The sequence below is a fragment of the Eurosta solidaginis genome, chromosome 3 (assembly GCF_040869045.1).
Source record: "Eurosta solidaginis isolate ZX-2024a chromosome 3, ASM4086904v1, whole genome shotgun sequence".
NCBI lineage: Eukaryota > Metazoa > Arthropoda > Insecta > Diptera > Tephritidae > Eurosta > Eurosta solidaginis.
The window spans coordinates 86,009,219-86,037,113 of NC_090321.1; the positions used below are offsets into that span (position 1 = coordinate 86,009,219).

A 27,895-nucleotide genomic window follows, 5' to 3' on the forward strand; every position below is an offset into this window, starting at 1 on the left:
GTAAAACATCTCTCCAAATACATCCGAATATAATGGATAAAGTGAGTTTTCTTAAACTTATTTTGTAAATTTTAAGCTAGACAACATTTTCTATCAGTGTGGGCTTAAACGTGCCACACTACCAAATGCTTGACCATCTTGAACTTTTATGAAAAATCACTTGTTTTTTCCGAAGTATGTCTCTCAGGACAAGGGTGTCAGTATGAAAGTATATCCATGGCTAAAAGAAAGGCCGCTGCAAACAATAAAGAAGATTTTCCAAACATTTCAAAGTATGAAAGGGCAAGGTGAAAAGCCAACCATTAAAAGCCGATTCACAGCCGATTATTTCACATATTAGCCCACTTAAGCGAGTATTTATGATGCACTTGTTTCTATTAAAAGTAGATATAAAAATAAAACCAACTCATCAACACCTTGACTACTTAGTTTTAGCGTCTAGTAAGCAAATAAAAATTCATTCAAGTGTGTTATGTACAGCCATAATCCATGCTGCAGACGGACAGACGGACTCACAGCCAGTTTTGTATGCCACTTGTTGATGTTGCAGCCTCCGTTTGGTTTGTGCATTGATGTGTCCTACTTTTTGAGTGCATGTAACCAGCGAAACGGGTTACGTGGTGTTGTGTTTATTTTTATACTCAGTTGAGCAGAGCTCACAGAGTATATTAAGTTTGATTGGATAACGGTTGGTTGTACATATATAAAGGAATCGAGATAGATATAGACTTCCATATATCAAAATAATCAGGATCGAAAAAAAATTTGATTGAGCCATGTCCGTCCGTCCGTCCGTCCGTTAACACGATAACTTGAGTAAATTTTGAGGTATCTTGATGAAATTTGGTATGTAGGTTCCTGAGCACTCATCTCAGATCGCTATTTAAAATGAACGATATCGGACTATAACCACGCCCACTTTTTCGATATCGAAAATTTCGAAAAACCGAAAAAGTGCGATAATTCATTACAAAAGACCGATAAAGCGACGAAACTTGGTAGATGAGTTGAACTTATGACACAAAATAGAAAATTAGTAAAATTTTGGACAACGGGCGTGGCACCGCCCACTTTTAAAAGAAGGTAATTTAAAACTTTTGCAAGCTATAATTTGGCAGTCGTTGAAGATATCATGATGAAATTTAGCAGGAACGTTACTCTTATTACTATATGTACGCTTAATAAAAATTAGCAAAATCGGAGAAGGACCATGCCCACTTTTAAAAAATTTTTTTTTTAAAGTAAAATTTTAACAAAAAATTTAATATCTTTACAGTATATAAGTCAAGATTCAACTCCAGTAATGATATGGTGCAACAAAATACAAAAATAAAAGGAAATTTCAAAATGGGCGTGTCTCCGCCCTTTTTCATTTAATTTGTCTAGGATACTTTTAACGCCATAAGTCGAACAAAAATTAACCAATCCTTTTGAAAGGATTAAGGCGTTAACTGTTTTCTGTGAAAATGGGCGAAATCGGTTGATGCCACGCCCAGTTTTTATACACAGTCGTCCGTCTGTCCTTCCGCATGGCCGTTAACACGATAACTTGAGCAAAAATCGATATATCTTTACTAAACTCAGTTCACGTACTTATCTGAACCCACTTTATCTTGATATGAAAAATGAACGAAATCCGACTATAACCACGCCCACTTTTTCGATATCGAAAATTGCGAAAAATGAAAAAAATGCCATAATTCTATACCAAATACGAAAAAAGGGATGAAACATGGTAAGGTAAGGATTGTTTTATTGACGCGAAATATAACTTTAGAAAAAACTTTATAAAATTGTTGTGACACCTACCATATTAAGTAGAAGAAAATGAAAAAGTTCTGCAGGGCGAAATAAAATACCCTTAAAATCTTGGCAGGTATTACATATATAAATAAATTAGCGGTATCCAACAGATGATGTTCTGGGTCACCCTGGTCCACATTTTGGTCGATATCTGGAAAACGCCTTCACATATACAACTACCACCACTCCCATTTAAAACTCTCATTAATACCTTTAATTTGATACCCATATCGTACAAACTCATTCTAGGGTCACCCCTGGTCCAGCTTTATGGCGATATTTCGAAAAGGCGAACACCTATAGAACGAAGGCCCACTCCCTTTTAAAAATACTCATTAACACCTTTCATTTGATACCCATATCGTACAAACAAAGTCTAGAGTCACCCCTGGTCCAGAAAGGCCCACTCCCTCTTAAAATACTCATTAACTCCTTTCATTTGATACCCATATTGCACAAACGAATTCTAGAGTCACCCCTGGCCCACCTTTATGGCGATATCTCGAAACGGCGTCCACCTATGGAACTAAGGATTACTCCCTTTTAAAATACTCATTAGCACCTTTCATTTGATACCCATATCGTACAAACGCATTCTAGAGTCACACCTGGTCCATCTTTATGGCGATATCTCGAAAAGGCGTCCACCTATAGAACTAAGGCCCACTCCCTCTTAAAATACTCATTAACTCCTTTCGTTTGATACCCATATTGCACAAACGTATTCTAGAGTCACCCCTGGTCCACCTTTATGGCGATATCTCGAAAAGGGGTCCACCTATAGAACTAAGCCCCACGCCCTTTTAAAATAATCATTAACACCTTTCATTTGATATCCATATCATACAAACAAATTCTAAAGTCACCCCTGGTCCACCTTTATGGCGATATCTCGAAAAGGCGAACACCTATAAAACGAAGGCCCACCCCCTTTTAAAAATACTCATTAACACCTTTCCTTTGATACCCATATCGTACAAACAAAGTCTAGAGTCACCCCTGGTCCACCTTTATTGCGATACCTCGAAAATGCGTCCACCTATAGAACTAAGGCCCACTCCCTCTTAAAATACTCATTAACTCCTTTCGTTTGATACCCATATTGCACAAACGAATTCTAGAGTCACCCCTGGCCCACCTTTATGGCGATATCTCGAAACGGCGTCCACCTATAGAACTAAGGCCCACTCCCTTTTAAAATACTCATTAACACCTTTCGTTTGATGCCCATATTGTGCAAACAAATTCTAGGGTCACCCCTGGGCCACCTTTATGGCGATATCTCGAAACGGCGTCCACCTATGGAACTAAGGATTACTCCCTTTTAAAATGCTCATTAACACCTTTCATTTGATACCCATATCGTACAAACGCATTCTAGAGTCACCCCTGGTCCATCTTTACGGCGATATCTCGAAAAGGCGTCCATCTATAGAACTTAGGTCCACACCCTTTTAAAATACTCATTAATACCTTTCATTTGATACCCATATCGTACAAACGCATTCTAGAGTCAACCCTGATCCACCTTTATGGCTATATCCCTAAATGGCGTCCACCTATAGAACTATGGCCCACTCCCTTATAAAATACTCTTTAATGCCTTTCATTTGATACACATGTCATACAAACACATTCCAGGGTTTCCCTCGGTTCATTTTCCTACATGGTTATTTTCCCTTATGTTGTCACCTTAGCTCTCAACTGAGTATGTAATGTTCGGTTACACCCGAACTTAACCTTCCTTACTTGTTATAGTTGTTTTTGTACCATATGCTTATTTCATTTATTTGTTTATCTAAATAAATGGAAAAACATACCTAGTTGTTGTTGATATAGTTTGTTGCCTCTGACATTGTATATATTTTTATTGTTATCACAATTTGTTTGCAAGTGCGTAACGTGAATAATTCACGAAAAAACAACAGCACCAATAAACAGCTTGTACAGCTGTTTTTAATACTTCAACTGTTTGTCGACTATTTAGTGACGACTTTAGAAACGGATCCTTGAGTTTTTCAAATGCCCGTACTTGTTGGAAATTAGCTTAATTTAATTAATTTCGACGATGATTCGGACTTCAAAATGCCATTTTTCTCATATAGTCCGGTGAATTTATTACAAAACATAAGAAGTGATGCAAAAAGTTACAACAAGTTAAAAATTAGTAAATATAATAAATAAAAAATAATTATGAATTCAGTTTAGAAACTCCTCGCCATTCCAGTTGTAGATAAATGGAAGTTGTGATCTACCTTTTTTGTAAAATATTTTTTTGATAGAACATATCTTTTTCCCTGAAATCATTTTTTTGACCTTTGACCTTAAGTGGTGAGAATTTTCTAAATTGTATTTAAAACAGTTTTACTGATTTACAGCTTTTCAATTTTTGCATCACCGAATAACTATATTGACCAGACTATATAATAAAAGAAATTTTCTTAAGATATCTTTAGAATCTGTGACCAAAATTTACTCGAGGATAACGATTTCTAAATTAAATTAAATCCATCTATAGTGCAAATTTTCCCAAGTGCTCCAAGGTTCCGATGCTTCCGTTCCTATATCCTAATATAAATATTGTAACGAATTTAGTGCAATTCCTCTTATTTGCAACCTTTTTCTAACGTTCGTATCGCTAAACTGTTGAATAAACGACTCCAATATTCAATAATGCAAAATGGCCTATATTTAAGTACTTCACAATAACACTGATACTTCACAACCAATAGCTTGCTTAATAAAAACTGATAGTCGCGCCTCTACTGTTGCTGCCTTTTATACTCTGTGATTTCCTTGTTGCATATTCTAGGCGCTTCCAGAATTTACTTAGTTACTGCTATAAAATTATAACTACAGATGGACGTGTATAGCTTCTCATATGCGCGTGTATTTGTGAGCGACACTTCCACAATTATAATTGCATACTTTTGGGAGCATCTCAGATAAGATATCTGCATGTGTTTGTGCGTCTCTTCTCCGCTGCGTGTACGTACATATGTGTAGACATAATGATTGGTCTATTGATGTGCATACAAGTCGCTGCTTAGCATCGCATTAGAGATGATAGTATCCCTTAGTGTTGCTAATATTCGTCACAATATGTATTTCTTCTGTTCGTGTTTTTGTGACTGAACATCTCCTAAGCCACTGGGACGATTCTGATAAAATTTTTCGTGTGTTCATGGGGATTTGAGGATGCTTTAGATTCAGTATTGGGTGGGTTCACTTTCTTATCTTTGCGGGCAGTGAACCACGGGCCAGCCTCTTCTAAAAAAATATAGTATAAATGGTGCGATTTTCTGGAAATTTGGTTACCCATGTACCTTCCTTGACTAGCTTATTATTTGAGAAACTCTTCATTCCGGAAAATGGACCAAGGACCGACCTATTACAAAGGATCTACTTTATGGTGCGATTACGTTACAGGGGTACCTCTTTGACCAAGTAAGCATTTAAAAAAGTTTTTTTTTTTTGCCGGGAAGATGACTGGGGAGCGATTTATTCCAAAAATTCTTATTTTTGGTCAAGTTTGCTTGAGATTAAAAAAAAAAATAAATAAATGTAAGGCGCGGTAACCTCCGAAGAGATCTAAGGCCGAGCTTCTCTTCCAATTTGCGTCGTGCTCCTCTTGATTTTCCCTACAAATTGGCCGGACGGGACCTACACGTTTTCTGCCGACTCCGAACGGGACCTGCAAGGCAGATGAGTTTTCACTGAGAGCATTTCATGGCAGAAATACACCCGGAGCTCTTGCCAAACACTGCCAAGGGGCGACCCCGCTTAGAAACATTTTCTTCTAATTGAAAAAACCTTATGTCTAAAATTTTGATGTTGCTTTGCCCGAGGTGCGAACCCAGGGCATACGGTGTGGTAGGCGGAGCACGCTACCATCACACCACGGTGGCCGCCACAGATGTATCCCTTTGTCAAGCTTAATATTCAAGAAACTTTTCTTTCCGAGAAGTGGACCAGTGGCCAAGCAATTTGAAAAAATTACATTTTTGGTGCGATTCGCTTGAAATTTAGTAGAAGCGCGTGCAAAATCTGTTGGTAACTTTATAACTCAAGATTGGATAAACCAATTATTAAAATCATACCCGCCTTAGTTTCGTAAATGGTTTGTAAGTGGGTTTTAGTTCCATATGTGAATCCAGAATGTGTTTTCACAATATGGATATGAAATATTATTTGCAAATGAGGTTTTGGCAAGATGTGGTGGTTTTAGAAGATAAACGAGGGGTAAAGAAAAAGTTATAAAAAAGCCATGAGCTGAAAAAGAGAAAACGAAAAATAAAAGATAGGAGTGAGAATTGAGGACGGAAAGAAAGAGAAGGATTAAACGAAAAAAATAGAGAGAGGGCGAGAGGAGGAAAAGAAAGTTGGAGCAGGAAATGGAGATAATAATGTAGAAAGTGCGAGGGGAAGATAGGAAGTGGAGAAACCTAGAGAAGGGAAGGAGAAGAATAAAAATAAAAAAAGGCTGAGGGTAAGAAAATAAGCGGGTGTAAACGTGATAAAATCGAGAAGGGGGATTCAAGGGGTTGTTAAGCGCAATACAAAGCTTTATAGCTTCAGAGCTTCCGCAACCCAATTATCAGCTATGCGGTGGGAATCCTATTACAAATATGAATGTATCATACACATATTAAGCAGGCGAGGCCCTGTCGACTCCAAGTTCCACATGCAATTTACTTAATAATTACTTAATTTTAATTACTCTTTTGTTACTAACGAACAAGCTGAAATAGTGGAATAGTAAGCATCATATAAACAAAAAAAAATATACGAACAAGCTGGAATAGCTAAATTTTTGATATGAACCTTTTTTGAATTGCTAAATGTAAATTCAATATAAAAAAATTAAATGTATAATATGACTTATTAAATATTATTGTTTTTAAATATTACCCAGAATTAAAAAGTGATTCGCAACACTAACATAAAAAAAAAAACAAAAAGCAAAAAAAAAAAAAAAACAAAAAACAAAAAATAATATTTAATGTTTTAATCGGGGATTGCCCGTATTGCGTTTTTAAATGTATGAAAACATGACAGGCATGACGTAGCTGAATGCGTTTGTAACCATTTCACCTATCGTAGGAGTGCGGGTTCGACTCCCACTCCCGGGAGAAAAGGCTTTGAAGAGATTTACAAGGTATAATCGAAAAAGCTGTCGCCTTGTCCGTCCTGATGTCATGTTGTTTAAATTTTTCCCAAAAATATTAAATAAATTAAAAAATAATATTTTTGTTTTTAAATTCTATCCAAAATTAAAAAGTGATTCGCAATACTAAAAAAAAAAAACGCGAACCTTTTCGAACCATGAAACCGGGTACATTGCTTAGTATATAACGCTAATTATATAAATAAATTAATCATGTTTTGAGGAAATGTGAGGAAAATGAGTTAACGGTAAAAATGCGATTTTTCCCATACATAAAATTTTTTTATTTGCTATAACTTTTTTCTTTAAGACTATGAAAAAATACTCATATATAAAAACGTAATGTAATGAGACTTAAAATCGATCCCCATCAAAGTTTTTGTGTTATCAATTAATATTTTTTCATTTTTTTCATTTCCCTAAGTCCACTGAAAGCCAAATCCAGACCAGATGTGTGGCGTTTCGACACTTCGTGTCAACAAACTCGACACCCCAAGAATATCGTTATAAAGCTAAACGCGAAAAACATGGAAAACAAAAGTGGGTCAATCGATAAATCAGCGGAGCTACATAGACGTGTAAGAACGTACCTTATTGAGACTTTAAGTAAACACATTAAAGTTTTAAAACATATGTACATACATATGCAGATACATACATACTCATATAAAACATAAAAATAAACAAAAAGTCTTCGAAGTAATTTATTACAGCTCTCATCAGAAAACTAAAATAGCAACGAAATTTCCCCTAAAACTTTTCTAGTTGCAACACACCCATTTGTGCCGAAATGTCAAAGAGGGCAACTCCGCTATCTGCTTAGTCACATACTAAAAAGTACACACTTTGCGCGATGTTCTTTGGAGCTTTGCCCTCGCTGCTGGTAAAAAAAAATTATTTAATCATTCACGCAGTAAAGAAAAAGGAAATTTCGTGTGAAACTTATAATGTAGGTTGAAATGTTCAATAATACATACATATATTTGAAATTATTCATTCAACGCAGATACCTAGAAATGTACATTTAAAAAACTTTATGACCGCGCCAGAATGAATTTTTCATATACGTTTGTTGGAGCGTTCAACGCAAAATTATATATGACAGTAACATCACCACAATCACGCAAGATGTTGCGTTTGCACATATAAAGGAATTTCAGACTTAGCAATTGAAACTTATTTCGCCTTGCCCATTCACATACAAAACTTCGCGAAGCACTATTATAAACGTTCTGACTAAACACGAAAAATACGTCCTAACATATTTTGTCTCCTATTATTTTGCTTAAATGCAGATTTTAATTGTGAAAAATGTTGGAAAAGTACCAAAAGGGGGAAAATATAATTTCACTTACAAAGTGTGAAAGCACTCAAAGCCAAAAAGCAAAAGTTGAATTCTTCTTTTTATGTTAATGTCGCTCGATCTGCCGTTCTCAGTAAAAATACATGCAATCTACTCATAATGCATTATATTGCGGTTAACGCATATATGTATATGAAAAAGTTGAATGTAACGCGGCCATTGCAGTGCGTATGGAAGGGTATGTGTCACGTTACGAAAATGGTGCTCGCACCCGCGGTTAGTTTTAGTACCTGCGGTTAGTTTTAGGACCAGTTCATGAGGTTCGTATGAATGTGTGTGCTTTATATGTTTTGAAGTTTATTGCCTCAGAACCATTAAAAAAATAAACAAAATATTTTACATTTCCATATTTAATATGTTGTATGTACTAATACAAATGTCCGTATGCCATCGCATAACAGAAAAAATGGCCAAAACTTTCTGAATATTTTCTGTTTACTATTCGTCTCAGCATTGTGCTTTTGTAAACATTTCTAATTTTTAGTGCTGTAAGTTGGAGCATGTAATAAATAATTTTATGTGCTTACGCATAAGAATTAATAGGTACCTAGAATGGCTAGGGTGACTCTTTTAGCAGTTCACTATTTCCGGTTACTTGAGGCTATGTATTGCGGGTGCTTGGTCACTCTAACGCCAGGCTGGGAAAAGTAGGTGTTTTTGGCCACACAATCGGAGAGTTCAGCCTACACAATGAAACTTTTTCTAATAGACTGAGGCTGATTGACGTTACGAGTGCTCGAAACATGGTAATATGTCGAAACGCGTCTTTTGAGTCTTGACAACGACGCCACTTTTTGGCAGCCATAATTTCGATATAGTAAAGGACTTCGTTTATTTGGGAACCAGTATTAACACAAACAACGACGTCAGTCTAGAAATCCAGCGAAGAATCACTCTTTCCAATAAATGCTACTTTGGACAATTGAAAACTAAAAACCTGTCTCGGCGAACTACTTATCGTACCCGTCCTGCTTTATGGTGCGGAGGCGTGGACCATGAACCCATCAGATGAGTCGGCTCTTGGAGCGTTCGAGAGGAAAGTTCCTCAAAATATTAGCCGTCGGCGATGGCGAGAACCGAAGACAATTTATTGATGGGCTGTACGGGCTTTACGCAGACATCAACTTAGTCCAGCAAATTAAAACACAGCAGCAGATAAATCATGTTATGCGAAAAGATATTCCAATCGGAAACCACCTATAAAAGAAAAAAAGAGGGCGGCCCCACTCCACTGGAAGGACCAGGTGGAGAACGATTTAAATTCCACCAATGTTACCAGTTGACGCCAGTTAGCCCAACGAAGAAGCGTGTAGTGAGCCTTGTTGGACGGTCATAACTGTTTGAACGGTTAAGCGTCAATTATGTAAGTAAGTGACTATATAAAATTAAAAAATTTCATTCCTTTGACTGTGATTCAAAATCAAAGGGCGTGAGAAATGTTATAACATTTATGTATGTATTTAAAACACATAAATATTTCTTGATGAGTATTTTATTAAAATGCATGTCTAGAGAAAATTCAAGGTATAATATAAAATATTAAAATCCAAATGCAATTGGCAAATGCTGATAAGTCAGTTCCTTTCTATTTAGACTGCCGACGACATACTTTTTGCATTAATAATATGCATAGTTGTTTGTGCATGGGTGTATTCGTATTGAAATTTGCAACAATCATAACAACAACATATTACTTACAGCGCTAAAAGATTAAGCATTCACATTTACAAAAACTTAGCAGGAAGTCTTTTTGAAAGAGCTCTTAATATTCGGTTAGCCTTAATTGAAGATAAACGAACTTCAGTGGATTTCATGAAACGGAACTGACTTTTCAAAAGACTCACGTTTGTGTACAAAATCTTTCAAGATGTGCCACTGACCTGCTGTGATGGTAATTGACAAAGTATGGTCTTGTGCTAACATATTTGAATCGAATCGTTGTTTAAAACCACGAACACTTGCGCACTATTGCCAACACTGACTTTGGTTTCTCATTGCAAAAGACTCGCTACATTGATTACGCCCTTAGTTTATAATTTCTTCAATCCAGTTTCATTTGATACGCACAGAGCATTCAATATTGACAGTTAAGCACATAACACTCAGCGTAGCTACCAAAGAAAAGCCATTGTAGAGTCAAATCTTTGATGGCTGATCGGTGATGTCTGATGGGTGGCTGTAAATTTTCACATCAAAGCGGTTCAATGAATAGCTTACAACGGCATTTAAGTCACACAATGCTATATTCATAGAAACTATAAATAAGATAAGAGGTTGCGCTTATATTTCTAAAGTCGTTATCATTAAAAAAAAATTAGTTTTCTCAATGAGAGTTATTTCTCTCCTTAAATTAAGTGATGTTTAATATTTTTTATTTAACTGATGAAACGCATCTAAGACTGTCGGAAATCATGTTTTTTATAAACCTTATTTTACAGCTTTTTTTAAACTATTGCTTGAGCCATTTCGATATTAAAAAGGTTTGATAGTTTTTACATTTTGCATCTATTTTAACCAGTTACCGAAACTGTTATTCCTTTTGTAATAAAAGTCCTTCAGAAAAACTTAATTGGGGACTGTAAATTGTTAAGTCCGGAGGATATTAAGTAACTTTTATTTTCTGACATATAAAGTCAAAGTACGCATTTTACTTTTATTTGTGCATTTTTTTGAAAAAGGTCCGAAAAATAAAAATTGCTATGGATATCCCCGTAATAAGCTTTCACCTAGGACAATATTTACCTGGACTTTATCTACTAAAAAAAAACTTTTAAAAAGGGTCCCTGATTTTAATTGTCTTGGCAAACTTTTGATATGATATATAAGCTTAAGTCTGCGTCGAGGGCAATATTTTTACATGATATTTATTAATTCATCTTTTTTTGTTTTTCTGTTATCTATATATAGGCCTTGTCAAAGAAAAGTGCAGGTCATTAAACAAATTTCAAAAATATTAAATATAGCTTTAAGAAGTAAGTAAGGCTAAGTTCGGGTGTAAACGAACATTACATACTCAGCTGCCAAGTTACAGCTTGCAAAACTTTAAAATTACCTTCTTTTAAAAGTGGGCGGTGCCATGCCCATTGTCCGAAATTTTACTAATTTTCTATTCTGCGTCATAAGGTCAACCCACCTACCAAGTTTCATCGCTTTATCCTTCTTTGGTAATGAATTATCGCACTTTTTCCGTTTTTCGAAATTTTTGATATCGAAAAAGTGGCCGTGGTTATAGTCTGATTTCGTTCATTTTAAATAGCGATCTGAGATGAGAGCCCAGGAACCTACATACCAAATTTCATTAAGATACCTCAAAATTTACTGAAGTTTACGGACAGATGGACGGACATGGCTAAATAAATTTCTTTTTTCGCCAAGATCATTTTGATATATAGGAGTCTATATCTATCTCGATTATTTTATGCCGTTACGGGGTACCGTTATGCGAACAAAATTAATATACTCTGTGAGCTCTGCTCAGATGAGTATAAAAATGGCGCACCACTGCCAACGCGAAATACGTGTTTAAACTATGAGAATGTTTATACTCGCACTACAAACGTAACATGTGTGCGATGCTAATGTGTTGACAAATCCATCGGGCGTCATGAAAACGAACTTATATTTGTTCTCGTGAATGAAGACAGTGAACATAGTTGGTTTGTTGGAAATATAACCGGAGAAACACCAAATATGAGTAAATGTGTAATTTTTCTTGCTGATATTCAAAGTGTTTACAAAAATAAATGATAATATTCAAGTTGGAGTATTTATTAGTTTTGTTGGTTGCAAAATTTTTGTCTACTACTAAAATAAAATAAAGTAAAACCAAATAAAGGAAAAGAACAGAAAGGAAATTAAAGCAGGGGAAGGAAAGAAAAGATAAGGAAAGGAAGTGAAAGGAAAGAGAAGAAACGGAAGGAAAAGGAAAGCAAACGGGGAAAGGGGTGGAGGGGGAGGAGAGAAGGGGAGACGAGAAGGAAATACAGGAAAGGAAAGAAAAGAAAAGGAAAGTAAAGCTGTGTAGTGGTTGAACTTCAACCGCTAGCCCAACTTAAGTAATATTTAAACTTCTATTTCTTATTTGTTTCTTTTTATTTTTGAAGACCTTATGCTCACTTGTCTTCTCTAATTTATTTTGTTTAGCAATATCTAGATTTTTGAGCAGGCCCACCTATGGAAATGAGGGTTAGGGGCTTCCTTCAAGCAGGAATTGAAAAATATTTGGTGTTCCGGGAAGTGATACTATTTTTCAAGTAGATCTGGAAAATCTAAGAATTACTGCACACCCCTAAAATCCTGATTTAGGGGGTAAAAACTAGATAGTTAAAATGGAAAGAGTTCCCAGGTATTTTTTGTGTGTCACACAGTGTAATCTTTTTTATTCGTTCAGAATATTTGTCTAAATGTTAGGTGCCTTCCTTATTTTCTGTGGTTTTCATTTTTCTTCACTTTACAATGTACACCATACATTCGGTCCAGTTTTAAAGACACACGAGATATTATTTTTATATCTTTGAAACTGACCTAGAGACATCGAAAAATGTAAGGTTCTATACCAGCTTTATGCTTTGTTTTTCAAAAAACAATTGTAAGTTACTCATACTCCCAAACAGTGTGCGTTGCCATATAAGCTCTGAAAAGAGCATGTCTACAGAATTCGCTGCAAACTTAAAAACTTAATAAGGGCAATCCACGCTTAAACTGATACAAATAGACAGAATTGGTTAATTCGTTGTAGTTCTATAAATAGAACAAAAAGCAACAACACCAAGTTTCTTTGAAACCGCCTTATGTACTGTTCATAAAGAAAATATGCAAAGAAGGCAATTGGGATAAGGTTTACAACAACTAAGGCATGACGTGGCTGAATGCGTTTGTAACACTTCAACCATCGTAGGAGTGTGGGTTCAAATCCCACTCCCGGAGAGAAAGCTTTGAACAGATTTACAAGGTATAATCGAAACAGCTGTCGCCTTGTCCGTCCTGATGTCACGTTCTTTAAATGTTTCCCAAATTATTAAATAAATTAAAAACTTAAAATTTCTGTTTTGACTTAAATTAATTGAAAACAAGCTAAAATGTCCATATTAAGCAGAATAACCCGAAATTTATAGAATATTACCAATGCAGCGACTGAATTGAAAGTCGAGAAGATCGCGAGTATTACGAATAATTCGAGATTCGAGAATCTCGTGAGCCTTACGAGTAATTCGAGAATCTCGCAAGCCTTACGAGTAATTCGGGATTCGAGAATCTCGCGAAGAGCCGTGTTGAAAAATAAAATATTGTGAACAAAATTATATGTATAATAAATATGTTTTGAGTTAAATGTCATTGAAGCAATATAATCAACAACAAAAATCACAAGTAAAAAAAAAGTAAGAAAGGTTAAGTTCGGCTGTAACCAAACATTGCATACTCAGCTGAGAGCTTTGGAGACAAAATAAGAGAAAATCACCATGTAGGAAATTGAACCTAGGGTAACCCTGGAATGTGTTTGTATAACATGGGTATCAAATGGAAGATATTAAAGAGTATTTTAAAAGGGAGTGGGCCTTAGTTTTATGGGTGGACGCCTTTTCGAGATATCGCCATAAAGGTGGGCCAAGGGTGACTCTATAATGTGTTTGTACGATATGGGTCTCAAACAAATGGTGTTAGTGAGTATTTAAATGGACAGGGTGACTCACAACATCATCAGCTGGGTACCGCTAATTTATTTATATATGTAATATCAGAAACAGTATTCCTGCCAAGATTCCAAGTGCTTTTGATATCGCCCTGCAGAACTTTTTCATTTTATTCTACTTAATATGGAAGGTGGCACACCCATTTTTCAAAGTTTTTTCTAAAGTTATATTTGGGTCAATTTGGTATAGAATTATGGAATTTTTTTCAATTTTCGTAATTTTCGATATCAAAAAAGTGGGCGTGGTCATAGTCGGATTTCGGCCATTTTTCTACCAAGATAAAGTGAGTTCAGATAAATACGTGAACTAAGTTTTGTAAAGATATATCGATTTTTGCTCAAGTTATCGTGTTAACGGCCGAGCGGAAGGACAGACGGTCGACTGTGTATAGAAACTGGGCGTGTGTTCGACCGATTTTTCCCGTTTTCACAGAAAACAGTTATCGTCATAGAATCTATGCGCCTACCAAATTTCACAAGGATTGGTTAATTGTTGTTCGACTTATGGCATTAAAAGTATTCTAGACAAATTAAATGAAAAAGGGCGGAGCCACGCCCATTTTGAAAATTTCTGTTATTTTTGTATTTCGTTGCACCATATTATTACTGGAGTTGAACATTGAAATAATTTACTGATATACTGTAAAGATATTAAATTTTTTGTGATAATTTGACTTAAACTTTTTTTTTTTTTCGTCATCCGATTTTGCTAATTTTTATTTAGCACACATACAGGAATAGGAGTAACGCTCTTGCCGAATTTCATGATGATATCTTCAACGACTGCCAAATTACGGCTTGCAAAACTTTGAAATTACCTTCTTTCAAAAGTGGGCGGTGCCACGCCCATTGTCCAAAATTTTACTAATTTTATATTCTACTTCATAAGATCAACCCACCTACCAAGTTCCATCGCTTTATCCGTATTTGGTAATGAATTATCGCACTTTTTAGGTTTTCCGAAATTTTCGATATCGAAAAAGTGGGCGTGGTTATAGTCCGATTTCGTTCATTTTAAATAGCGATCTGAGATGAGTGCCCAGGAACCTACGTACCAAATTTACTGACGGACGGACATGGCTCAATCAAATTTTTTTACTACTACTAAATTACTTAGCCCTCCTTACTTGTTATATATATAAAATACTGGAAAACACAAAAAACCTGATAATTTAGTAAATAATTTCATAATTGAAATTTGATATGTGGACTGATATTGAGACTCTTGAGAAAAATTAGCAACATTTTTTAAAAGGGTCGTGGACGAATAAAATAAGCTATATATTTGCAAAAAAGGGCTATATATCAATGGGATTTCATTTATGTATTTATAACAATAAAAAGGAAAAACTTAAAATTTAAAAAAATGGGCGTGGCACCGTCCCTTTTATGACTAAGAAATTTTCTATGTTTCGGGAGCCATAACTCGAAGAAAAATTAACTGATCGTAATAAAATTAGGTACACAAATTTTCCCTATAGCAGGAAATATTTCTAGAAAAAATGGACGAGATCGGTTAAAGACCACGGCAACTTAGATATAAAACAAGTTTAAAAGGGTCGTATACTAGAATAATAACCTATAACTTAGCAAAAAATAGTTTTGAATCAATGATATTTCACTTATCAAGTTTTATTGTAAGAGGAAATGGGGAGACATTTTTTTTAACGGGCGGTGCCACGTGTTATGTAGAAAAGTAATTTGTCTGAAATGAAATGTGCAATTGAAGCTGACGCTGAGTATATAATGTTCGGTTACACCCGAACTTAGACACGTTTTCTTGTTACTTTTGTTCTATTCATAGAACTACAAAGAATTAATTATTAAATAAATTATAAATTAAAAATTGCTTCAAATGAATGTTTTCATACATTTAATACTAATCATATCTGAAAAAAGAACTTATTTCGAGTTAGGATAATGGCGATACATAGACCTTTATCTGAAAAGCTAGCCACAATTCACCATTGTAACTTCCTCTATTTTGTAGCAGCCATTTGGCGCTAGGGCTATGAGTAATTAACACAGGGAGATCTGTAACGGATTTCTGTTATGAACTCAGAATATCACTTTTATCCTAACTCGAATTAGGTTGTTTTTTCAAATTGCCACAGATATGTATATATCTTGCATACCCACTCTAATTTTTTGAGGTAGATTCTAATTGTTTATACCTTAAAATTAGCTCGGCCGTAAAAGGGCGCTAAAATTTTGTCTTCCGTATTTATATAATAGATACTTATTAGGTCCCTGCGCTTTCGAGTAACCCCCTATACTGATAGCAATTTCTGTACTGTTTCTGTTTTCTTATATGGATCAGATATCTCGAAACCTTTAACAATTTGATGAAAAGGGGTTGATAAGCGCAATACAAAGCTTCTGCAACCCAATTGTAAACCTCACCTACCCTAGGGAAATCCTGTTACAATAACTACTGTATCATACACAAATTAAGCAGGCGAGGCACTGGCGACCCCAAGTTCCTCATGGAAATAGGGGAGGGGGGGCGTTATGGCTTAGAAAGTTTAATGTAGTCATATTAATCGTTCCCGAGATATTCGGGCTAGTACCTCAATACCGCCTGTTACCGGATCGTACCGGATCTATATCCGGGAAAGGACCATGAGAGTGCCTTTATCGTTAAAACAACAACGTATCTGATCGAAATCTGTCATTAGTTTTTTCATGAGACTAGTACATGTTAAAGAAACTTAAGGAGGAGATGGAGTTAGCTTCTAACTAGTTGTCTTCACCGTAAAGTAAATACCCGCCCACGCAAACAAACGAAATGTTTTATTTGACGACGTGAATAACGAAACCTGCCAGTTCTCCACACGAATAATCAAGCGTGTTAGTTTTCCATGGAGCCGACGTTAGGTTGAACTGGCCGGTCCATGAGGACCTCACATAGACTGATTGAGTCCGTAGTGTTCCAGAGCCGACGTTACAATTATACATTTTTACTTTCTTGAGCAACAACTACTTAGTAATCACGTGAACTAGAATAAGTGTAACTCCCATACGCCGAGTATTTACTATATATAGACCATATGTAAATCTACATATGTATATAGTACGTAAATAGTAAATACGTTCACCAAAACGAAAAGTAATTTGTTAATTAAACTTTTTAGCAAGTTAGTCTTTACGTAATTTTTTCAATGCTTACTTTACACGCCAGTCTTGAAAAAAAAAAAAAATCGTGACAACGTTGACATCATTCGAGCTACTCTAAAACCCAATTCACTGACGGGTGTGTTGACAATGTAAATATGACATAATTCCCCAAAAATTTTCGTCTTTTCAAGTGCCGGAAACTATTTTGCTAATTTGCTACAATTTTGTTTGTACAACAAAAATATAAATGGATTAACGACTGGGGAATTAAAAAAAATAAAATTTCTAACTGACATAGTTCAAATTATCTATAATTTTTAAATGCTATGAATCTACCAAAAAGGCTAAATTTTCCTGAGAACCTTATTCATAAGGAATATCTCTCAGAGAGTTCTAGTTAACATAATTACGCAACATCTCAAGTGTAATTACAGCATGCATGGCATAAAATATTGTTTAAAAATGGCATACCCAATTTTTTAGTCTTAATTATAGTAAAGACGGTCCATAACATTAATACCTTTTAAATTTTAATGTTTTTTCTTTTTTCAGGTAAATATAAATTACTATCATGACTACTTAATAATATGCATAAGATTGGAATACGGAACACGTTTGTAAGTTAAAAAAAATATTTTTGGAAACAATATATTGTGGCGATTTAGCATCACTAAGCTGTTAGTAAATAAAGGCACAACAACAAAAATGTTAAAACAAGCTACACTTGTGTACATGAACACATCAAACATCATTTATACACATACATAGAAGGCGACGAAGAGATAACTCACTCACACACATGTAGTCATCAGCCGAAGTTGTTACTCACACATACTTGCATATAGCTCAATTACCAAGCAGGAGATACAACAGTTCTAGAAGGCGAAACGTCTAGACCTTAGTAGAGAGAGAGACAATATTAACATAGAGACATTGCAGGGACGAAAAATAGTGTGAAGCAAGCTTCACAAAACTTCTAGTAGCTCACATTCACCACTTACCACAGCAAAATTTGTTAAACTACCACTGTCTGTATTTATTATTTAACAATTATTTGTACACTTTTTATTCAGCTAATGTGCTCAGAATTCACATTTATACACTCTAAAACTACAATTAAAAAATTATAAATTGTGTTAAAGTTTTTGATGTGGTGGAAGTGACCTACTAGAATTTTGTGAAGCTCCGCCGCTTTCCACTGAAGTTCGCGCATGCAACATCTTTATCTTCAAAAATTTTTGGTAGAGATATTCGGACGAGGCAACAGAGAGTATAATTGTGAAGTACTACTCCCAAAGTAATCTAAAGAAAGAGCAGTTTGCAATACTGAATATTGGAGTGATTTATTCAACAGTTTAGCGATTCGAACGTTAGCAGAAGGTGCACAAATATCAGAAATTCCCTAAATTCACCTTCTGCTAACGTTCGAATCGCTGAACTGTCCAATATTTAGTATTGCAAAATGGTCTTTATTTAGACTACTTTGGGAGTAGCGCTTCACAATTATACTTCACTAATAGCGTGTTTAAATCAAACTGATTACTGATTCCCCAGCTTGCGCTGCTTTATACTCTCGGTTACCTCGTTCGCCCCTTTTTCTAAGGTCTAGATGTTTCACCTTCTAGAACAGTTGTATCTCAAGCTTGGTTATTTAGTTATATGCATGTATGTACACAGGGCCGAGAGAGAAAATCCGGGCTAAACAGTTTACGGGCCCCCTATACAAAATCCAGTAATACATTGGATTAATTTTAATTAATGACGTCTCGTTCATGAATCATTATTGATGGATTACATCAAATAAAATTTTTCTCACATCAATTAAATGATTTTTGGACTAACAGCTGAAAATAAAATTAACACAGAATATTTACTATTTATACTATTTTATCGTAGCGTAGAAATAAAATTCTCTTTTAACAGCCACATATTGTTTCAAATAATCTTTTCTAGTTATTTGGTAACATTTTAATACTGTTTTCACACAGACGGGTTATTGAATAATAAAGGCAGTTTTCTACATTAAGACGCTTATTGAGCTCAATCTTCCCTACAAAATTCGAATCTATAATTATTTCATTAGTAGCTAATCGAATGCCTAATGAAGTCAAAAGCACAATGCAACTCTGTTGGGAGCGTTCAGTTTCTTAGTTTTTGGTGTGTTCAGCGCTTAAAAATGTCGTTTGTCAAAGTAAATGCCATTGTCTGCATGGTGGAACGATACAAGGTGGCCGCATCGAACAGCTGATTATAACCTTCTTTTTATTTAAATTTTTATAAATTTCTCATAGCTGCAAATCGTTCAGTAATGCCAGTGATTACCGAATCAACGACTCTGAGTCATCCGTAATCATCTCATTTAAATTATCTTCAGAACGTCTTTTTGGGTTTCTCTTTCGAATGTCCGGAAACTTTGGCGAGATGCTCAATTGAATAGCAACTGTTTTTCATTCGTTTAAAATTCTTTCCCATTGGTTCCTGATCAACTTCAAATCAGTTAATAACGCATGTAGATGTCGGACCTCAACATCTATGGTGGCGTCTCTCGCTTGGAGGACCACGTTTCTTTCTTAATGGCAGTCAGTTTTTTGAACCAAATTGAGGACAGCAAGATACATTCGAACTTGTTGACCATGATCTTATTTTTTGTTCCTTAGATATACAATTTAACCGCTGTGATACTGGTAGTACCTTTAGTTTTAGGGATTACCGCTTACTTGACTATAATGCTTTGTGTTCTGATTTGTCCTGTGTTAATTGGAGTGATTGTTGGTTACTAGTTTCTGCTGATGAAAAACTTGAGTTCCTTAACAGCAAAATCGTTAATGCCTTTAACATACATGTGCCTATTCGCTCAAGTAGACCTAGAAATGTTTCGTGTCCGTGGTTTAATGGCCAAGTTCAAGCGGCAATAAAAGCACGTAGTAGGGCATACCAATCGTGGAGGAGGAGTAAAAGTAATGTTGCATGGCTTGCCTATAAAGCTGCCAGAAATATCGCTAATAAGATAATAAGGAACGAAAAAAGTAGATTTTTTACCTCAAGGCTAAACCCTTCGCTACCTCCAAAAACTCTTTGGCGTAATCTAAAAAGCTTGCGAGTATATGGAAGGGACAAACATGTATGCGAACTAAATGCTGACACCCTTAATGATGCGTTTGTGAGTAGTCCTGCTGTAAATCCTACTGCGCCTTTTCCAAATGCTTATGGGCGCTACTGTGGAGAAAATTTTGAGTTCAGGGCGGTATCCGAATGCGACGTGGTAAGGTGCTTACTTAAAGTTAAATCCAATGCCATCGGGGTTGATGGTATACCAATAAAATTTGTAAAAATTATTCTACCATTTATACTGAGTACCTTCACACACATCATCAACCATTGCATCACAACTTCTCGGTTTCCTGAATCGTGGAAATGTGCTATGGTAAGACCCGTCCCGAAGAAACGGCTTGCAAACTCGGTCCGTGATTATCGACCCATTAGCATATTGCCCGCGCTGTCGAAAGTTTTTGAAAGGCTGCTAGCAGAGCAAATAATTTTGCACATTTCTAGAAATAACCTCTTATCACCACACCAATCGGGCTTTAGAGCCAAGCATAGTTGTACAACGACACTACTTAAAATTCTTGATGACATACGCATACCTTTTGATAAAAACCAACTAACTCTGCTTTGTCTATTCGATTTTTCTAAAGCTTTTGATTCTGTTGACCATGCGTTACTTTCTTATAAACTTAAAACATATTTTGGATTTGCCTACAGTGCTTTGATGGTAATGGAGAGTTACTTAACAGGAAGATCACAACTTGTTAATACTGGTTGCGAAATTTTGGGGACCAAACACCTACCCCGAGGTGTTCCGCAGGGTTCCATTCTTGGGCCTTTGTTATTCAGTATCTTCGTAAACGATATCTTTTCGGTTTGTCAGCACATGAAAATGCACGCATATGCAGATGACATACAATTATATTTGTCTGGTAGTTTCACGGACGTAGCCAACCTCTGTCTTAAAGTAAATAATGATTTATTGTCAGTACAGAGCTGGGCCAATAATAATGGTCTCTGCCTTAATGCAACTAAATCGTTCATTTTGCCCATTTCGAAGAATAGGTCCGTTGATGCCCTTGCCTCACCAATATACATTGGAAACACGGCTTTACAAATTGTTTCTAGAACTAAAAATTTGGGTTTCGTTATCAACTCTAATCTAACTTGTGAAGACCTTATCAATACAGTCATGGGTAAAGTGTATACCACTTTGCGCAATCTTAGGCAATCTGCACCTTTCACACCTCCGCATATTAGAAGAAAACTGGCCCTACAGCTTCTTTTGCCAATAATAAACTATTCAGAGCTCGTTTATAACAAGTTGGACTCATGTTCTGCACACAAAGTTGAGGTCACCTTTAATCATGTAACTCGTTACGTTTTCGGGTTACGAAAATTTGATCATATGGCTTGGAGGTCCAAGCTATTAGGATGTAACATATTTGACTACCAAAAAGCTAGAAGTGTGATTTTTTTGTACCGCTTGATTGTCACAAAATCACCAGCATATCTTTTTGAGAAATTGACATTCACTAGGTCTCCCAGGACGAGTAATCTAGTTGTGCCTAACTTTAACTTCGTTGCTTCGACAAGGCTGTTTTTCGTCAACACCGTACGTATTTGGAACTCTATCCCAGCTGCAATTAGGAATAATGTAAACCAAAGCAACTACAAACATATTATTTTCAGTTATTTTTCTAGTCAACAAACTTAAACTGGGCATTTGTTTTATTTTTATCTTATCTTAATCTAATTTAACCAAATTTTAAAATTTAAAAAATTAAAAATTTAAAGTTTTGTAGTATTGTTTTTGATATGCTTGTTTTCTAGCATCTTTTATTTATTTATTTAAATGAATTATATGAATTATGTTTGTTGTACTACAAAAGACAATTTGTCTTATTGTACTAATGTATTTTTTCCGAATAAATGAAATGAAGTGAAGTGATGTACTTGAGAATGCCGGTAACATCGCCGTATGCTTGCGCAGTCAAATTTGGGCTTTGGCCGAAAGACTATGAAGAGAGCTCGGTATATTTTTTTTGAGGATGTCCCATCGTTGTGGAGTGCTGCTGAAAAGAGTAAAACATTTTTGTACGACTCCGAAGAAAGTAATTGCAGCCATACAACATTCTGTAGCATCAACACCACATAAATTGAGACTGTGGGTTGCACAAGGCGAGTAATCAGCATTCGAGTTTTTGTCGAGAATGTAACGTTGTGCTTTGTTGTAAGCTCCGTTCATATTGGCGCCATTATCGTACCCCTATGCACGACAATCTTTTAATGGGATTTCATGTTTACCTAGGGTATGGTAAATTAAATCAGCGATTTCCTGACCAGTTTTTTTGTTACAATTCACGAAAGCCAAAAACCGTTCGAGAATTGTAAAATTTGTTGGAGGTAACGCAAATTGAACGTAGCTGTTTAAAATGACTTCTTGGCTTTCTTGCCTTGGCCTAATATAGTTTGTCTCACGTACTTTGCACAAATTTCTATAAACTCGTTCTGAATATCTGGGGAAAGAACTTGTAACGTTTGTGCTGCTGTTGTGAAATCCTAACATTCTCCAAATGATCTCTAAGTATCGGATCATAATGGCTTATGAGTTCTAAGATGCCCAAAAAATTTCCATTGTTTCGTTCACCAAGATATATACTTTCGCCTCTGAAAGCTAGGCCTCTTTCACCCAAAAATAAAATAGTGTCCAAAATTCTATATAAAATTTCTTTCCACTTTGAGTTTCAGTGATTAGCTGTTCATTGATAAGTGTATCAAATGTAGCCTCCTTTTTAATTAGATTTTGTAAAGATCGCCATTGAATATAACATTTAATGTGATCTTGAGTATTTTCGTGTGATGGCAGTTTATCGTATAGCTTTTTCCACACCTGCAATTTCGAATATCCGCCAGAACAACAAATTTTAGGTCGATTTAAAGCATTGGTGCTTAACAGACAGACGACATGGTAGGCAATAAAAAGCATTGCTACTGGCACGCCACACCAACCAATCACGCTCCACTTTCTCTCCATTTGACAATATTATGTTTAACAACGAGGTAGGACATGCCTCGTCATGACAATCACGTGGAAAAATAACAGGACACTTTTGAGGACCTCCACGAATTATTACGTTGACTTCTTCAGATCGCAAAAACTCATTTTTCATGGTACCGATATCGAAGTCATTTAAATAATCTGAACTTTGATACAGAGTTGGTGGTATTGTTGGAAGACTTTTTGAAGATGAATCTTCATCAGTGTCACCACGAAAACTTTACATTTTCGGATTCATGTAAACATACTGTAACGAATTTAGTGTAATTCCTCTTATTTGCAACCTTCTGCTAACGTTCGAATCACTAAACTGTTGAATAAATAAATCCACTATTCAATAATGCAAAATGGCATTTATTAGACTACTTGAAAATAACACTTATACTTCGCAACTGATAGCTTGCTTAAATCAAACTGATTCCGTCGTGCCTCAGCTGCTGCTGCTTTTATACTTTTTTTGGTTTCCTCGTTGACATATTTCTAGGCGCTTCTATTTCTAGAATTCCCTTAGTTATTAGCTATAAAATTATAACTACAGATGCACGTGTATAGCTTCTCTTATGCGCGTGTATATGTGAGTGATACTTCCACAGATAATTGTCTACTTTTAGGAGCATTTCAGATAAGATATATGCATGTGTTTGTTCGTCCCTTCTCCGCTGCGTGTACGTTCATATGTGTAGACATAATGATTGATTCGTTTATGTAGATACAAGTGACTTTCTACTTTACAGTTGTTGTGGCTTCATTTACTTAGCATCAGACTAGTGATGTATCACTTAGTGTGACTAATATTCGTCGCAATACATTTTTGTTTGATGTTTCTATTGTCGCCTCAGACCCAGGCAAAAAATCATTATCAATATTCGTTGCTTTTGAAATTCGGCTTAACATGGAACAACTAAAGAAATACACAAAATGTCTTAGTACTTCTAAATTGCCGGCCCCCTGATAAACCCCGGACCCGGAGGGAATCCCCTTCATTCCTCCCCCCCTCTCTGGACATCGGTTACATGGTCGCCGTTTTCATTCTAAAAGGAGTTTGCTCTTGACTTAAAACCTTTCGTCTTTCGTCGTACTTTTCGGTAAAATTTGCGGGCGTTATTTCTAGTTGCTAGCAGTGCAACCTTCTCGCACTCGGGCCAGGCTGCCTCTGCTTTTTTCTTTCTGTAAAGGCGTCTCGCTTTCCTTTTCAACTTGCGGTATCTTTCACACACTTCTTGTTGCGTTCGCTTTTAATGTAGCCCTAGCTTTGTTATTGTTTTCGTAGCGATAAAGATACTAACCGAAGGTTTTGGCGAGTGTTATCGATGTTGATGGTTCTTTGTCGAATATTGATCCGGTACGTTCCGGTAACAAGCACCATTAAGGTACGATTCCGACCGGAAATGATTTAATATGGCCACATTGGAACTTCTTGGCCATCCCGCTCCCACTCCCTAGTTCCATGAAGAACTGTTGGTCACCAGGGCCTCGGATGCTAAAGAAACAGGGTTCGCCATGGGTAGGTGAGGTTGACAATTGGGTTGGAGAAGCTATATATTGCGCTGGCAACCCCTTGAATCATATGGATATTTAATTGTCGCCTCGTATGACAAGCAACCTGCCGGGGCTGTATTCCAAGCCCCTAACCGCTGGAGCTTAGGCAGCGTCTTTCGTTTCGGTTGCAGCGCAGCATTCTTCATCGTACCAGCGGTTTTTTTGTAGAGTACATTGTTTCCTCGGCAGCAGTGCAAAGTACTCTAGAGATACGCTTCCACGATTGCAGCCTTTCGACGTCTAGCTTTTCTTTTGTTCCTTGAATTTAGCAACGCTGAGGGGGGTGCATATTTGGCTGCGACGAAACTGTGCTTCGAGTCGATGATAAGGCGATTTGATTTCGAGTATTTCCATGGGCAGCCATTTGACTTGATGAATATTTGTATGTCTGTACGTACCTTGTGATGGATATGACTATGTTTCAGGTACCGGGTTCATTGCGAAAGCTGGACGTCCAGCTAGACCCCCACTTTTGAAGTTTTAAAAAAATCATTAAAAGTTGTCAAAAAACCGAATTCTTTTTGGCACTATTGAGCACGTAAATAGCACATAATTCCTACATTTAAATTGTTTTGTTTGGCCTAGTGCTTACGAGGGGGGGGGGGGTTTGGCTGGACGTCCAGCTGAACCCCCCACATTTGAAGTTTTAAAAAAATCATTAAAAGTTGTCAAAAAACCGAATTCTTTTTGGCACTATTGAGCACGTAAATAGCACATAATTCCAACATTTAAATTTTTTTGTTTGACCTAGTGCTTATGAGGGGGGGGGGGTCTAGCTGGACGTCCAGCTGGACCCCCCACTTTTGAAGTTTTAAAAAAATCATTAAAAGTTGTGAAAAAACCGAATTCTTTTTGGCACTATTGAGCACGTAAATAGCACATAATTCCCACATTTAAATTGTTTTGTTTGGCCTAGTGCTTACGAGGGAGGGTCTAGCTGGACGTCCAGCTGGACCCACCACTTTTGATGTTTAAAAAAAAACATTAAAAGTTGTCAAAAAAACGAATCGTTTTTGGAACTATAGAGCCCATAAATAGCACAAAATTCTGCACCTATCCCGTTTCGATTTTTCCGTCTGGGGTTATATGCCCCCGCTCCCCCCTTGTCACCCCTCTGTTTTTCTGGACAGACCGCAGCTTATGTTGGAGCACATAAATAGCACATAATTCCCACATTTAAATTTTTTTGTTTGACCTAGTGCTTATGAGGGGGGGTCTAGCTGGACGTCCAGCTGGACCCCCCATTTTGAGGTTAAAAAAAAGTACTTAAAATTTGAGCACAAAATTTTTTATTTTGGGAACAAATTAGCACATAAATAGCACATAATACCTGGCCTACCAAATTTCGAATCCATCGTGGGGGGGGGGGGTCCAGTTTGACGGACCTCATAGAAAGCCCCTTTACTTCTATACTACCTTAATATTTGTGTTCATTGTTTTGCTAGTAACCTTGCAGAAAAAATGAGAGACAGGCACGCAAAATGAATGGTTCGTACTACAATTTAATTGACTACCTCCGAACTAGTTTTAAAAGAATGAAGAGCGGATCAGTCGCACTTGTACCACCATCGCTGGAGTCTGAGCTAAATGTATTGAAACTAATTAATCCAAGGTTGTGACTATTTCAGAACCACCTACGACTGCACCAGTTAAGAATGAATTCCTAAGGTCTGCAAGGAGACGGGTGGGAGGGAATTGCTATTTCATAGGACATCAGATGCGACAGTTCCGCGCTGTTCATAAACAAGTACTGTTCGCTGCAGAGATGTTTAAAATCGGCGTCTCGTTTCTCTGAAACGAGTGTAGAACGAGCAGCTTTTTTAAGTACAGATTGCAATGTTGTTTAAATAATAGAAAAACATTGGAGCAATATTCTATGTAACAAGATGTATATTTAGAAAAATTCTAGTTCTAAGCTTGAATTTCTGGGACACTTCCTATAAGTTTATCGGCTCCCACTGTGATTCCTCTCCTAATTTTTTATTTTTCTTAATATATACAGCTGAAATAAAAACCACCCTAGTGTATGTCGTTTGCCGTGCGGAAATGATATTACACTTGGTATTTAATAATTCCAGTAAACGGGATTTGGTGATTGATTGAATTATGTGAGTCTTATTCGTGGAGAACGAAAATTTTTCGGTGGATAATTGCCGTGATTACCAGCTGAATTAATATTGATATATAAATGTACATATGTTTGTATATATACATACGTATATATTTTAATGTACAGTAGGCTTAATCTTTTGTTCACAAGTGTGGAAAAGATTACTCTTTATTACTCTCAGATGCGTGCGAAACAAAAATACCAGCTCGACTATATAAACCGTCGACGTGGACGGGCTTTGAAAATCATCTTTTATCATCAAAATTGCTCCTTTTAGTCATCATCCCGTCATCATTAGGAAGATAAATAATTTTGCATGTAAATGCAACAACAACTATTTGAGCCAGATAAATCCTCGTAGAAGTCTGGTTCCATTTGTGAGCCAGATAATTTGTTACTTTCTTATCTTTAGTTTGGCAACGCTGCCTTAAATAAACATACTTTTTCAAAAATAGATGTTGCTGCTTGGCCTTTAGCCGTATATGTTAAATGAAACACAACCATCTGCCTATCACAACTCATGTGTACAAAAATGTCACGACCTTTGCATCTCAAGTCTCGAAATGATCCAGAGCATTCCCGTGAGAATTGAGCATGATACGGAGCTAGAAATCTCACGGGATGATGGCTATTGGGAACGAGAACAGTGACAGTAAAAAGTAAATTTTGTGGAACTTGGTATTGACAAACACTTTATGAGCGCCCCTAGCTGAAATTAGTGCGTCAAAAAAGCACAATTGCTTTATAAATTTCGACACCATAGTAGTTTTTTACAACTCTATTGACAAAAAAATTCGGCTAAAGATCTAGATGACGTTTTCAAATAAAAGAATAACTAAAAATCAGAATATGAACAAGTAAAGCAAAACAAACCAAAATACACAAAAGTGAATGGTACTGTAGATTAGTCATACTTTGAAATAATTTAATTAAATGCTATTCCCACAGCGTACATACATACATACATTCAATGTACATATACAAGGCCGCGTGTGAAAGTG

The 27,895-nt window shown here is 36.2% G+C and overlaps 1 protein-coding gene across 7 annotated transcripts in view; it reads left to right on the forward strand.

The window, feature by feature from the left end:
* cora (coracle) overlaps positions 1 to 27,895 on the forward strand; it is a 223,843-nt gene that overhangs the window by 56,103 nt on the left and 139,845 nt on the right. The window contains exon 2 of one of the 7 annotated variants that reach the window (XM_067772634.1): positions 17,692 to 17,756. The exons of the other annotated variants lie outside the window; for them this stretch is intronic. The gene's annotated coding sequence lies outside the window, so the exon portion shown is untranslated. The remainder of the gene's footprint in view (positions 1 to 17,691; positions 17,757 to 27,895) is intronic. 7 annotated transcript variants of the gene reach the window in all.